This window comes from Armigeres subalbatus, chromosome 2, assembly GCF_024139115.2.
Source record: "Armigeres subalbatus isolate Guangzhou_Male chromosome 2, GZ_Asu_2, whole genome shotgun sequence".
Taxonomy (NCBI): domain Eukaryota; kingdom Metazoa; phylum Arthropoda; class Insecta; order Diptera; family Culicidae; genus Armigeres; species Armigeres subalbatus.
Window position 1 is genome coordinate 226,956,818 of NC_085140.1, and position 13,954 is coordinate 226,970,771.

General features: G+C 38.7%; 1 long non-coding RNA gene and 1 pseudogene across 1 annotated transcript; one reads left to right on the plus strand and one right to left on the minus strand.

Annotated features, from left to right (window-relative positions):
- Window positions 1–441: 441 nt before the first annotated feature.
- Window positions 442–1,096, minus strand: LOC134209596 (ER membrane protein complex subunit 3-like; annotated as a pseudogene).
- A 6,298-nt stretch (window positions 1,097–7,394) lies between these two features.
- LOC134211814 (uncharacterized) lies at window positions 7,395–9,114 on the plus strand. The gene is made up of 3 exons (XR_009979107.1): window positions 7,395–7,682; window positions 7,751–7,829; window positions 7,904–9,114. It is a non-coding gene; the product is annotated as an uncharacterized LOC134211814 (long non-coding RNA).
- Window positions 9,115–13,954: the final 4,840 nt, after the last annotated feature.

Consider the following 13,954-nt stretch of genomic DNA (forward strand, 5'->3'; position numbering starts at 1 on the left):
TCTGATGCACACTTAACCAGCATTTCAATGTTCGGTATTTCGTTTGCTGAGTTTCAACTGTAAAATTTCTTTTTTACTGAAATACAAGTTTTTTAGTAGACTTCCAATGATTGTCAGTAATAAATTCCCGAGTTTCGGTAAAAAACTATGTTAATCGCTCTGACGTTTACTTATTTTTACTGAACAAATCATTAAATTCGTAAATTGCTGAACTGCACAAAAAGTCAGCACATATCAACCGGTGAAAATGAAAATTTACCGACAACCTAGTTATTTGAAAATACTGAACGCAATTGTAGAGCCCTTTGCTGTTGTTTACTTGGTTATTTACCATTTTGGAAATTATTTTGTCGGACACAAGTCTCTAAAGTCTCAAGTTTGCAATTGCAATTTATGCAAAATAATCGCCAACAAATCAAAAACAACAACTAATTGCCATATTTAGTCTCGATTCAAGTTTTTAAGAGCAGCCTCCTCTCGGCTGTGGTAGACAGCATCCGACGGAGATACGCCACTGGCCGCTTGTTCGTCAGAGCATGCTGGTACTTCGAGCGCTTCCCACTTTGCTTTGAGGCGGCTTTGGGATCCTGCGGCGTGACCACCGCTGCTCCGGACATTTGTTCTTGCATGGTTTTCGTCTGATCAGCGGCATTGTTTTCTCCCAGAACCAGTATGTATGTAGATGCTTCTCAGGCCGAACACGAGGACAATTCGATCGGCTTGACGCGCAACGTCAGCGGGAATGGAACCTTCGTCGTCAAGAACCCGGAGAACTTCTAATTGATGCAGCCACCGATTACTATCAACGGTAAAATGTTGATGAAGTAACCACATCGGACAACATTGCGGATCAATTGGGACTGGGTGGAGCCCGTATCTGCGTCGCGAAATAACCCGTTTCCTCATTGTTGAAGTAATGCCGTGGCCGTCTCATATCGAACGATTGCGGGGTGAGGTATTTGCCGTTTTCACGGAGAAGCCGCGCCGCCTTCAATATGTGTCAATTCTTTTTTTTTTTGTGGGATGAAATCAACCTTGCAAAAAATTGGCGGATGATTCCGACCAGAAAAGTGATAACCAGAATCTGCAGAAACATCCAACTCTGCCATATTTTCGTTACACCATGTATAACTTTGGATCAAGATTATAAAATCGTATTCCATTTACAAAATGTAGCAGAATTTATCACAAAACCCCTGATTTTTTTTCATAGTAGGGGAACGGTTCGTCACTTCTCATCTCATAGCTCCTATTTCCATCCCATTAAAAACAAAGCAATGGAAAGGAATTTGGTTTGTTTATTATTTTTGTGATTTTTTTCAGCAGTGAGCACGCATGTTGACAAAAAGAAGCGACGAATTTGGTGCCGTATTTCTTTGTTTAGCGATGAGATGGATATATGTACAGTGAGATGGAAATCGGAACATTTCCCCTACTTATTATGCTTATTATTCATGCGAAAGCGCATTGATTAGATATACTGTCCAATCAGTAAAATATTTTCCAAAACATAAATCCTCATTTACTGACTAACTCAGTTATGTTCACATAAACAACTATCTTTATTACCGACTTTAATGCTTGTTTGACATTTCTCGTTTATGCTGACAACTCGGTAATGTAAAATATTGCTACTAAAATTACTGGGCAATCCGTAGTCCAAAAACTCAGTAAAATTTTACCGACTCCGGTAAAATAAAGTAGCTGTGTGGAAGCTTCGGAGCTTTTTTTTTTTTTTTTTTTTTTTAACTAATTTTATTTGCTAATTATCTAATACATGCATTCATCTCTTAGACTAGGTGTTCCGTGTTTTCTTAACACTATCATCCTTATTTGCTATGTTACGCTTTTAGTTATTATTAATACATTTCAATTGCCTCTGGCAGTTAGAATTTTTCCTCTGGTTGAATTGAACCATATAGGAATTACAATGTTTTCAACTTAAACTAAACTTAACCTTTTTTATACTAAGGGTACAAGGAGTTAATCGTTGCAATAGAAGATTGCAACGATTTTTGTCTAAAATTGGAATTATTTTGTTGGACATTTGTTGCTATGTCTCAATATTAGAAATTCTATGAAGCTCGTTGGTACTATACCACGGAGGCAACTTCAGAATCATTTTCAAAATTTTATGTTGAATCCTCTGGAGTGCCTTCTTTCAGGTATTGCAGCAACTAGTCCATATTGGCACAGCATACAACATGGCAGGTCTAACAATTTGTTTGTAAATCAAAAGTTTGTTCTTAAGACAAAGTTTTGATTTTCTGTTTATAAGTGGATATAGACACTTAATATATTTGTTACATTTGGCTTGAAGGCCTTCAATGTGATTTTTAAAAGTTAATTTTTGATCTAGCAGAAGTCCTAAATATTTAGCTTCGCTAGACCAATTAATTGGAACCCCATTCATAGTGACAATATGTCTGCTAGAAGGTTTCAAATAAGAAGCTCTCGGCTTATGTGGGAAAATTATAAGCTGAGTTTTCGAAGCAAATTTTCCATTTTTGCAAGTAAGTGGAGAAAACATCCAAACTTTTTGCAATCTACTACAAATGACACGAAGGCTTCGCCCTTTGGCTGAAAGGCCCGTGTCATCTGCAAACAAAGATTTTTGACACCCTGGTGGTAAATCAGGTAAGTCAGAAGTAAAATGTTATACAATATGGGCCCCAGTATGCTGCCTTGGGGACACCAGCCCTTACAGGTAATCTATCAGATTTAGTATTCTGATAGTTTACCTGCAGCGAGCGATCTGATAAATAATTTTGGATCAGTTTAATGATGTACAGAGGAAAATTAAAATTCATCAATTTTACAATCAAACCTTCATGCCAAACACTGTCAAATGCTTTCTCTATATCAAGAAGAGCAACTCCAGTCGAATATCCTTCAGATTTGTTGAGCCGAATTAAGTTCGTAACTCTTAATAACTGATGAGTGGTTGAATGCCCATGGCGAAAACCAAATTGCTCATCAGCAAAAATAGAATTGTCATTAATATGAACCATCATTCTATTTAAAATAATCTTTTCAAACAGTTTGCTTATTGAAGAAAGCAAACTGATTGGGCGATAACTAGAAGCCTCAGCTGGATTTTTGTCCGGCTTCAAAATTGGAACAACTTTGGCGTTTTTCCATTTATCTGGAAAGTATGCCAATTGAAAACATCTGTTAAATAAATTAACCAAAAAGGATAAAGAGCTCTCAGGAAGTTTTTTGATAAGTATGTAGAAAATACCATCATCACCCGGGGCTTTCATATTTTTAAAGTTTCTAGTAATAGATCTCACTTCATCCAAATTGGTTCCCAACGCAGGGTCAAAAACATTCTCTTGATTGAGAATGTCTTCGAAGCTCCGTGTAACCTGATCCTCAATTGGACTAGTGAGAGCTAGACTAAAATTATGGGCACTCTCGAACTGCTGAGCAAGTTTTTGAGCCTTTTCGCCATTTGTTAATAAAATTTTATTTCCCTCTTTAAGCGCTGGAATTGGCTTTTGAGGTTTTTTAAGAATTTTTGTTAATTTCCAAAAGGGTTTCGAACTGGGATCCAACTTCGAGACATTATTCTCAAAGTTGGTATTTCTCAGAATAGCGAAACGTTTTTTAATTTCATTTTGCAAATCTCGCCAAATAACTTTCAACGCGGGATCGCGAGTTCTTTGGTATTGCCTTCGCCTCACATTTTTAAGACGGATCAGTAGCTGAAGATCGTCGTCAATAATAACGGAGTTGAATTTAACTTCACATTTCGGAATTGCAATGCCTCTGGCTTCGACAATTAAATTTGTCAAAGATACGAGAGCATTATCAATATCACTTTTGGTATCGAGAGGAATATCAACATCAAAATTCCTATCGATATACGTTTTATATAAATCCCAATCAGCTCTATGATAATTAAAAGTAGAGCTGATTGGATTATAAATGGCTTCTTGTGAGATTTCAAATGTCACAGGAAGGTGATCAGAGTCAAAGTCAGCATGAGTTACCAATCCTTGGACTTGAATCCGTTAAAACTAAATCAATTGTAGAAGGATTTCGACTTGAAGAAAAACAAGTTGGTCCATTGGGATATTGAATAGTATAATATCCCGCAGAACAATCTTCAAATAAAATTTTACCATTGGAATTGCTTTGAGCATTATTCCATGAACGGTGTTTGGCATTGAAGTCACCAATTACGAAGAATTTTGATTTGTTGCGAGTCAGAATTTGAAGATCAGCTTTCAACAAATTCTTTTGCTGCCCATTGCATTGAAAAGGCAAGTAGGCTGCAATGAAGGAAAATTGTCCAAAATTTGTTTCAACAGAAACTCCCAACGTTTCAAAAACTTTGGTTTCAAACGAAGAAAATAATTTATGTTTGATACGTCTATTAATGACAATGGCGACCCCACCACAGGCGCTGTCAAGACGATCATTTCTGTAGATAAAATAGTTTGGATCTCTTTTAATGGAGAGTCCTGGTTTTAAATACGTTTCAGTTATAATGGCAATATGCACATTATGAACTGAAAGGAAGTTGAAAAATTCATCTTCCTTACCCTTTAGAGAGCGGGCATTCCAATTTAGAACTTTCACACAATTATTTGGATCCATTGAAACGGAGTCCGATAACAATGTTTTGTGTGTACTTTATACCAACCTGGACAGCTTCAGGAATGGTATTTGCTTTGAACATTGCATCAATCATGTGATGCAATTGTTCAGTTAAAAATCAAAATCGGAAGCAGTCATGCTACCTGAATCGGCAACATGACCGTTATTTTCCGTTGGGACATGGGTATAAACCTCATTTTGAGAAGAGAAATTTTGTCTACCAGCAGCGATGTTTGCATACGTAGGTACATTCGAAAAATTGGATTTTACTGAAGTGCTTGCTACCCGTTGACGAGCGGCAAAATTTGTTTGTGAATTGTGGTGGGTATGAATTGCTCGACCGGTAACCGGTTTCGAAATTTGAGTGTTTGAAAAATTTCTACCCGTCGAATCTGGGATCCGATTGGAATTTCCCGTCATCAATTTTGCACGGGAATTCAAAACTTTTTTGCGTGAAGGGCATTCCCAGAAATTGGATTTATGATTGCCCCCACAGTTTGCGCACTTAAATTTATTGGAATCTTCTCTCACAGGACATGCGTCCTTGGCGTGAGAGGTTCCACCACAAATCATGCATTTAGCATCCATGTGACAATGTTTGGTTCCATGACCCCACTTTTGGCACTTACGGCACTGGGTAGGGTTTTGGAAATTTCCCCCAGGCCTGCGGAAATGTTCCCATGAAACACGGACATGAGACATAACACAGGCCTTTTCCAAACTTTTCATATTATTTAGTTCACTTTTGTTAAAATGAACTAAATAAAATTCTTGAGAAATGCCCCTCTGGGAAGTACCAGAATGGGATTTCTTTTTCATCTTAATTACTTGGACTGGTGAAAATCCAAGTAATTGAGAAATTTCAATTTTAATCTCATCCAGTGATTTGTCATCACTGGGGAGACCTTTCAAGACGACTTTGAACAATCGCTCAGTTTTGTCGTCGTATGTGAAGAATTTATGGCGCTTCTCAGTTAAATAGTGAAGAAGACGTTTGCGATCGTCAAAGGATCCCGGCAAAACGCGGCAGTCACCCTTCCTAGCAATCTGAAATGAAACCTTGATCCCCTGAAGGTTACTCAAAATCTCATTCCGGAAGCCAGAAAACTCGGCAACAGATACCACAATTGGCGGAATCCTTTGCTTTTTCGCATGAATCGAATCACCTGGGCTAGAGGTAGATTCGATTTGCTCAATTTCATCATTAATCAAATCGAACTGATTGCTCAGTTCGATTGGAGAAGAATTATTTCCGATATTAGAGTTAGAAGGAATATCTGAATTCTCCAGCTTCCTTCTATTTTTTCCGCGCTTGGGCAGGACGGTCTTGAAACCTTGTTTCTTTGAAGGAAGTGGAGAATTCAGAGACTCCTTCTTCCTCTTGTTTTTGTTAATACTCATTGCTGAGCGTGGAGACGTGACCTTCTAAGAGGTTTTTTCCCAGAACGTTGTCCCTGCAGGATTACCACCGCTTGTCGGAATTTTACTTCCGCAAACGGGTCCAACGTAAAACGAAGGCACGGGTCCTTGCAAAGATCGTAACGGGATCAGTGGGTACAAATAGCGCTAAGAAGCACCGTTGAAATTAAAATAGCTTCGGGTAGTATTAAAAACTTCCTTCCGCAAAGAGAGAAAGAACCGCACAGCACGAAAGCACGATGCGGTCTCGAAGCTTCGGAGCTAGTTCATCGTTTGGCTAGGATTGGATGAAGCTCTCAAGTCACATTTCGTTGTGGCTAGTTTACTTTTAAGCTGGATTTGATGCTGGATCATGTTAAAGGGATGCTTTCGGATGAATGGAAAAGAAGGAATGGACGTCTATGGCCTGTTTTTCTACTCGTGATGATATGCGCGTTATGAAAACATTACCCATTGCTCGTTTTTTTGCCTTTTTTTCATTATAAACGGTTCGCATTAAAAAAATCAAAATTTTCAATGTCTGTTGTTTGTGATTTTTTCCATCAAATGCTGTGTCTGGTTGTCTAAGGTTGTCACTGGTTTTGTTTTCTGCATCTGATATTGTGTATCCGGAATAAATTTATACCGCTTTTTATACCGAAGTTGGATTTTTCTCCAGATACAGGCAACTTTCCCAACTTCGGAAGTAGTGCACTGGATTCGCCTAAAGATGCGCTAAACAACGCATCAATTAGTTTGACAAATAAAACTTCGGAAGAAAGTTCGGTTCGGAAGTCCCGACTTCCGAATTTGTAACCTGCGGCTACCAATGTTACTCGCGGCTCCTCCGCAAGCGATGGTTTCCTGTCCTTCAACCCACCGTGTAATAATCCCATCTCATGTTAGTGAGAAGATGAGATCCTTCTCACTAAGATAAAATGGTAAAGACCAATGAATTATTGGCAGTGGCTGATTTTCTACCCGCCGCTGTCACATCCAGGCGCTATAGTATATGCGCAAAATAGCCAGCAAGAGTTAAACGCCAGAAATTTGTATGGCGAAAGTCATCTAACGCGGGTTTTCTCAAAATAAGAAACTTTTCATGAAAAACTATTTGGTACCGGTTATGTAGTAAGGTGTCCGCTACTACGCCTACCAAATATATTTTCGATGAAGGTGCTTAATTTTGAGAAATCGAACCTTAGCTGCCTTTCGCCATATTGATTTCAGAAAGTTAACTCCTAGTGTGCCGCTGTAAGCACGCTCAAAGCAGGCGATTCATTGCATATACGCGTCACTCAGTCATTTATTTACAGCGGTTTGAGCGTGAGCATAAAAAATAGAACGCTCACCACTTCGTTCATTTGCTCTCCGTTGTCTCAGGAGAGAATGGTTGCCAAATTGAAAGAACAACATCGGCTTGGTTCGTTGTTCGATCGTAATTAATTATTAAATAAAAAAGCTCAGCTTGATTCCGAAAGAGGATAGTCTGTCCGTGACCTCCTATGGGAATCGTAGTGCGCGCCGGAAAAATTAAAATTAGATTGAAGTGGTAACCAGTTAAACCAAGTTAAACTGAAGAAGATTTCTAAGTGCTAATCTCGAAGTTAGTGTGTGGTCTAGACAAAGACAATAAGTAGTACGGAAAACAATAGTACGGGAATAATTGTGATAGTACGGTCAGTTATATAAGGCATTGTTAGTGGCAGCCATTGCTAATTTATATGTTGTTCGCATGTTATTATAGCTTAAAGATCTAAACCACCACACGTGGCAAATCGTTAATCAACCCAAATTGTAAAATCATCATTATCTACAAGAAAAAGGTAATTCGCTTGTATAAATAAGTAGTAGTAATTGGAAAGTGACGTCATAAAGGGGGTACTAATTATATCCGCAGGTCCGTTTAGTGGCCTTTTTCTTCTTTTTATGTTGCTTGGCAGGACGGTAATCGCTGGAAGTGGGTTCGGTGGCTTTCCAACGCGGACGGGCATCCCTCACACCTTATCGAGGTCTGTGGACCGACAGTGGGCATTCCATCGCCCGAGCAAACAACCATCTCGTCAACCCGGTAGCAAACAGCCAGCCGACGAATCAGCCATCGCTATTAGCCACACGTGAACCACCTTGTCGCCCCGGTAGCCAACAGCCGGCCGACGAATCAGCCATCGCTATTAGCCACACGTGAACCACCTTGTCGCCCCGGTAGCCAACAGCCGGCCGACGAATCAGCCATCGCTATTAGCCACACGTGAACCACCTTGTCGCCCCGGTAGCCAGAAACCGGCCGACGAATCCGCCATCGCTATTAGCCAGCTGTGTGCCCGTTTCAATCAACCATCGTGTCGCCCGGTAGCCAAAAGCCGGTCGGCAATTCCGTCATCGCATCAGTCACACGTCCGCCCAGCCAAGCAACCCTCTCGTCAGCCTGCCGAGCCGCCATCGCTGTAAGCCACCAGTTCGCTGAGCAAACCTCCTGCAACCAGCATTGTTCTCTGCCAAGCCGGTGGAGCGAACCAGAAGGTCCACGTGTCACCATCGCATCGCTGCCTACGCTGAATCAACGTCCGATCGTCGCCACGACGGTGAGATTGGAGTCTATCCCGTGGATCTATTCACCGATCAAGTGAACGGTCCCCGAAGCAGCTGCTACCGGCAACCATTCGCCGATTCCGGTCCTTGGATGCCGTCTACCAGCGACATCATATGCCCTAAGAGGCCAACGAGTGATAAGTACCCCTACATTTATATGACGTCACTATAGAAAGGCCAACGTAGGCCAATAAATAAGCATGTAAAATGAAACAAGTTGCGTAGGTAGCATATTCTTTCCAGAGCAAGCACTCCCTGAGGTTTCTTCTTCTTTTTGCTTTATTGTCGTCCTCCGGACTCACAAAGGAGTCGTCAAGCCTCGCCCGCAGAGGTCAGGTACTGAGTGTCTTATTTCGGTAAGCTTTTGAGCATTAAATTTTGTCACGATATCTTTTGGCAACCTTTCCGCTTGGTCACAGCAGAGAGCACGTGTCGCGCTACACACGTGTGTATGCTCCTACTGTAGGTGAAGGGTGAAGGACTAGTGTGTGTGTGTGTGGATCAAAGTTAACGACCCTGTTATTGTCTTCCCTCCCTAGCCTCGCCGTAGCTAGTCACGGGTAACAAATTCTAACTTGGTGCTACGCCGACAATAGTAAACAAGAATTGAAGCACATTGAAGTGTCAGATATTTTATTTTTTTGTGAGAATTTCCCCGCGTGCTGCGTTTGGTTGGCTAGTCACCGGACAGACAAACAGGGCTAACAATACGGATATGGATTTGAAACCAGAGTGAGATTGCCACTTGTGTTGCGCAAAACGTCCGTTAACACACGATTGAGAACGAACTTGTATGTCTGTACTCTGTGCCTAAACTAATGAGGAATCGACTGTTTACTTCGATGACATTTACTTCCAGGGTGCAGCAGCCGTAAAAAGTGTACACTCAGGCAAATTGGCTTTCGAATATCATAATTCTGCCTTTTGGAAATTTGCCACAAGTTTTGGGTTTAAAATTCAAAAGGACTCATTATGAAATAAATTTTCATGATCAATACAAAACATAACATTTTCTTAAGTCTGATTTATGAAATCACAATGAAGCATTATGAACACTTTACGCTAGGCATGAATAAATCCATAACCTCTACCTTATGAATTGCAGAAGTAGCATTTGGAGCCCATAATCACGCCTTATGAATTTCGTAATTCTTATGAAATATCTTAATAAATTCATAATGCGAATTTATGAATTTATTATTGCATTTTCCAATATATTATCGATCCATAATGCTGCATTATGAATTCCTAAATTGAGCATATTGAAAATTTTCTCGAATTTAGACCATGTGCTTAATAGCAGAAAATTAAATATGTAATTAAAATATTTGATTCATTCATGGTTATGTGTGATTTCAAATTCGCGTTTCGGCTTAATCGAGGACATCGAGGGGGTATGAATAAGTGAGCGGTGTCGGACGTGTTTCTAAATCTACATTCGAAGAAAAAATTATGTATCTTATTCGAATTAAAACTGATACTTTGCACATGTAAGTGCAATTGTTATTTCACCGTTGAACACTTATGTTATTCATCGCTGACACTTTGAGAACACTTCAACTTTATCTTTTCTTCAAACCGCCTCGATGTCAAATTCAGCCGCACGACTTGAAAACTTTGCAATATGTGAGAACATGATTCTCTTGACAGAAGCTTCTTCCTTCCGATTAGGGTATATAAAATGAGCATGATGTTTTTCATAAAATGCATTATGATTTTTTTCATTTTAGCTTTGAACAAAGTACCAAAAGGTGCCTTATGAAATTCATTACATGCAACTAATTAACAACATACTTCCCAATAATGAAGTCTAAAGCGCTCAATATGAAAAGCATGAGGGACTTATGTTTCAACCAATTTCAGCAATCTTGTAGATTCATAAGTTTTGCCTTATGTATTTCGTATGTTCATTTGCCTGAGTGTAGACAACAATCTTTCTTGCACCATGTTCACGATACTCAGCGATGCCAGATTGTTTCAACATGAATTCCGTAGATTTGCTTAAATATTTTGGATGACCCAATTCCGGTGATCAGCCACAAACCTGGCAGTTCCACTTCAAAAATTAAGTGACATCCCAGCGACCCCAGTGTACTCACTTCAAAATTTAAGAGATAATTCGATGAAAACAAAAAAAAATAAGTACACCACACTACAAAATTGTATATCTGCTCGGAAGCACCGAATAAAATAAACATTACAGGTTGTGTCAATCTGAATATAGAAAACCAGCAAATAATAAGTTTCATAATCATAATCTGTCGAGCAAAATTGATATGTCTGCTGGTACTCGCATTTGGTTTTTTAAAAGTTAATTCCATAAATAGCATTTTATTTTATGGATCTTAGTCATGAAATATGAGATTTTGTTCCAAAGAAATGTAACAACATAGTGAACCAACGTTGTCCCATATTGAATGACCCGCATATCAGTCTCATTAGGAATTTACATAAGCTGATTGTTCAAAATTTAATTATTTTCCATTGATCTAAATTGCTCAACAGTAATTTATTAAACGAGGAATATCCTGTCCAAATTTCAACAAAAACGTTTCAAATGAATAAAATTTCAATTGAATATTTGGCCATCTGGTGGCTATTTGTTCTAGAATAAAGATGTATCAAGAAACGCACGTAGAAAGTCAGAGACGAATATATTTAAGTTTAGCTTAAATCACAACAGGAACAAATGCTCACCGACGAATACATAAATTTATTTTCACTGGATTTACAGTTAAATGGATTTTGCTGGATAATAAAATAGAATAACTACTGAATAAAAACTGACGACAATAAGCTGGCGTAGTATTCAAGGATTTGTTTTTGGGAAGTATTTATTATCTTTCTTTTCTGGAAATAACTCAGGGAGTTTAAATAGAAACAATTCTGAGAGTTCATGCATGCATCCTTTTGGGAGATCTTCCAGGAATTCCTCAACAAATTCCTCTATAAATTGTTACGTAAGTTCTTCCATGAGTCCTAGTTTATAGTTTATCTAAAAATTATTTTGTGAATTCCTCCAGAAACTACGGAGATTATTTCGTATTTCGAAAACTTCGCAGGTTATTCCGTAATTCATTTTCCAAGAGATGTCCCCGAAGTTTTTCCAGCAATTCTTGATTTCAGAAAACGTTTCAAGAATTTCTAGGTAGTGCCCGTAAATTTTTGAATTTTTTTTTCTGAAATATTTTTGGGAGTTTCCATAAAACCTCCTCCTATGATTTCCAACAAGAGTTCATCCAGGAGAGTTCTTCGAATTTGTGGGAGTATTTCTGGAGGAAATCTATGAAACGAATTTCTGAAAATTCCAGTTTAAAACTCTTAGCAATTTAATAGTAGATTGAGAATCTAAGTAGGTGTTGAGCGGAAAGGATGCAAAAGAAAATTATCCGTCATTTTTTTTTGATGAATTTTCTAGCTTTCCACCTAAATTTAAATTTAAATGTTTTTCGTGTCTGTGAAAAGTGAAATCTTAAAAGAAAACTGCATAATATAACATACCATACGTCACAATTCGATAAAAGGCGAAGATGTGGTACCCGAAGTCGCCGCATCCTAAAGGCCAGCGTGTACATATTTGTTTGCCTCTTACCTACTGTCGGATCTCTACTACCTAATCCGGACATTGAGAAAGCTGCTGCCATCCCAATTCAGCACGGATCTAATGAAGAGCTGCCGACTGATGATCAATGTGGAATGTGTTCAAGGTTGAATCGTAGTCATCAAAACTGTTGCATTTAAATCAAGCGATGGCGCACCTTCTTCAGCAATATTTCCAGCAGGGTTGCTGGTGCTATGGATTTGGTTGATCAGCCGTTTGTTTCGAAAGATGCATAAAATCATCGGAAGTCAGTTTGCATTTGGTGAGATCAATCCTATATTATTTTAAATTCTCTGTTGCCATCTTTTTTAACTATGCCATTTAACTGTCATATCCTTGATCTAATCTTTGATTCTCAATTGATCCTGTTTTCTCCAAAAAATTTTTACTGAATGGCTGCGGTACCTCATACTCAAGCCGACTTTCGCTACAGACGTTGCGTTTGCGCTATGCATCTTGTGTGTGCGTTTTCCATTATCATACTTTTTTCCACAACCATTTTTGTACTCATCACAGGCTAATGCGATTTCGATGATTAGAGTACATGCTCGTAATAATCCAGTCATTTTTTTCTATTGATCTTTGTTATTATTTGCTTTCATATTCAATACGTCAAGCCTTTATGTTTAATAACGTTTTGGTCCATATCTGTTTTTTAGATTTTATTTGTTTTTTTAAATGCCTAATTCTATTATAGTTTTCTCCTTGTTGATATTTTGTAATTAATCTAATTAACAGCTAAGCGTACTTGAGACCTGTCCAAAACTATAGCTATTTTGACTCAACTATTGATCAATCTCCATTTTTTCCCTTCCTTTCTTTTGTTGCTATATGAAATTAAAAAAAATGATATTAATACTAAATACGTACAGGGGATCGTTTGCTGCTATTGCCGCGGATATTGTGGGAGTCCCAGGTATCCGGTTCACGCTTTAGTTAGCAACGGTGGCTCTTCTCGACCTTCTATTCCCTGAGTAATTAGTACGAATAAGGGCGTCCTTGTGAAGTTTTTTCTTCAGAAGTCAATCCTTTTTGTAGCACTAGTCTTCATTACAATAAGGGCACCATTACGTAGCATGAGATATGATCAAATTATTCGTAGTACTACTTGATCAACACCCCCAGCTGAGTGAGGGATAGAAGATGACACACACACACACTTAGTAATTTAATAGTAGATTTATAAAAAAAAATCCTGGTGTATCAGAATAAATTTTTGAAGAAAAGACAAACTATAGTGATTTTGGTGATTTTGAAATGTCCATTGTCATACCACAAACAAACAGACGTAACAGCTTGAACATTTTTCAGAAAAATCCATCGCCCAACTCCTCTACTACCATCTTGCGAGTATGTTACATGAAACAATGTTTCGTATGACATTGTCACCAGAAGGCGCTGGAGCGAAATGTCAAACTCGAAGGAATACGACGCTAGCGCCTCTAGTTGTGAAACGCGCAACCGATCTAATTCCAATTGAGCGTTGAAGTAATGATCGATGGGAATTTCTCTAGTGTTACGTCTGTTTGTCTGTGGTCATACTTATACAAGGAAGAAACAAGAAGAAAAATTTACTTCAAGCAACACACGGTGTAAGCTCAATATATTTATGAAATTGCTTCCCAATCGAGCCTCACACCTCGGGAATTTGGTCCGCGGATTTTTTCCCATGTTTATTTTACATATGCGATGTTTTCGAAATTTTGGCACGAAAAATAAAATCCCGACCCCATTTAAATACCACGGGTACCAATATCC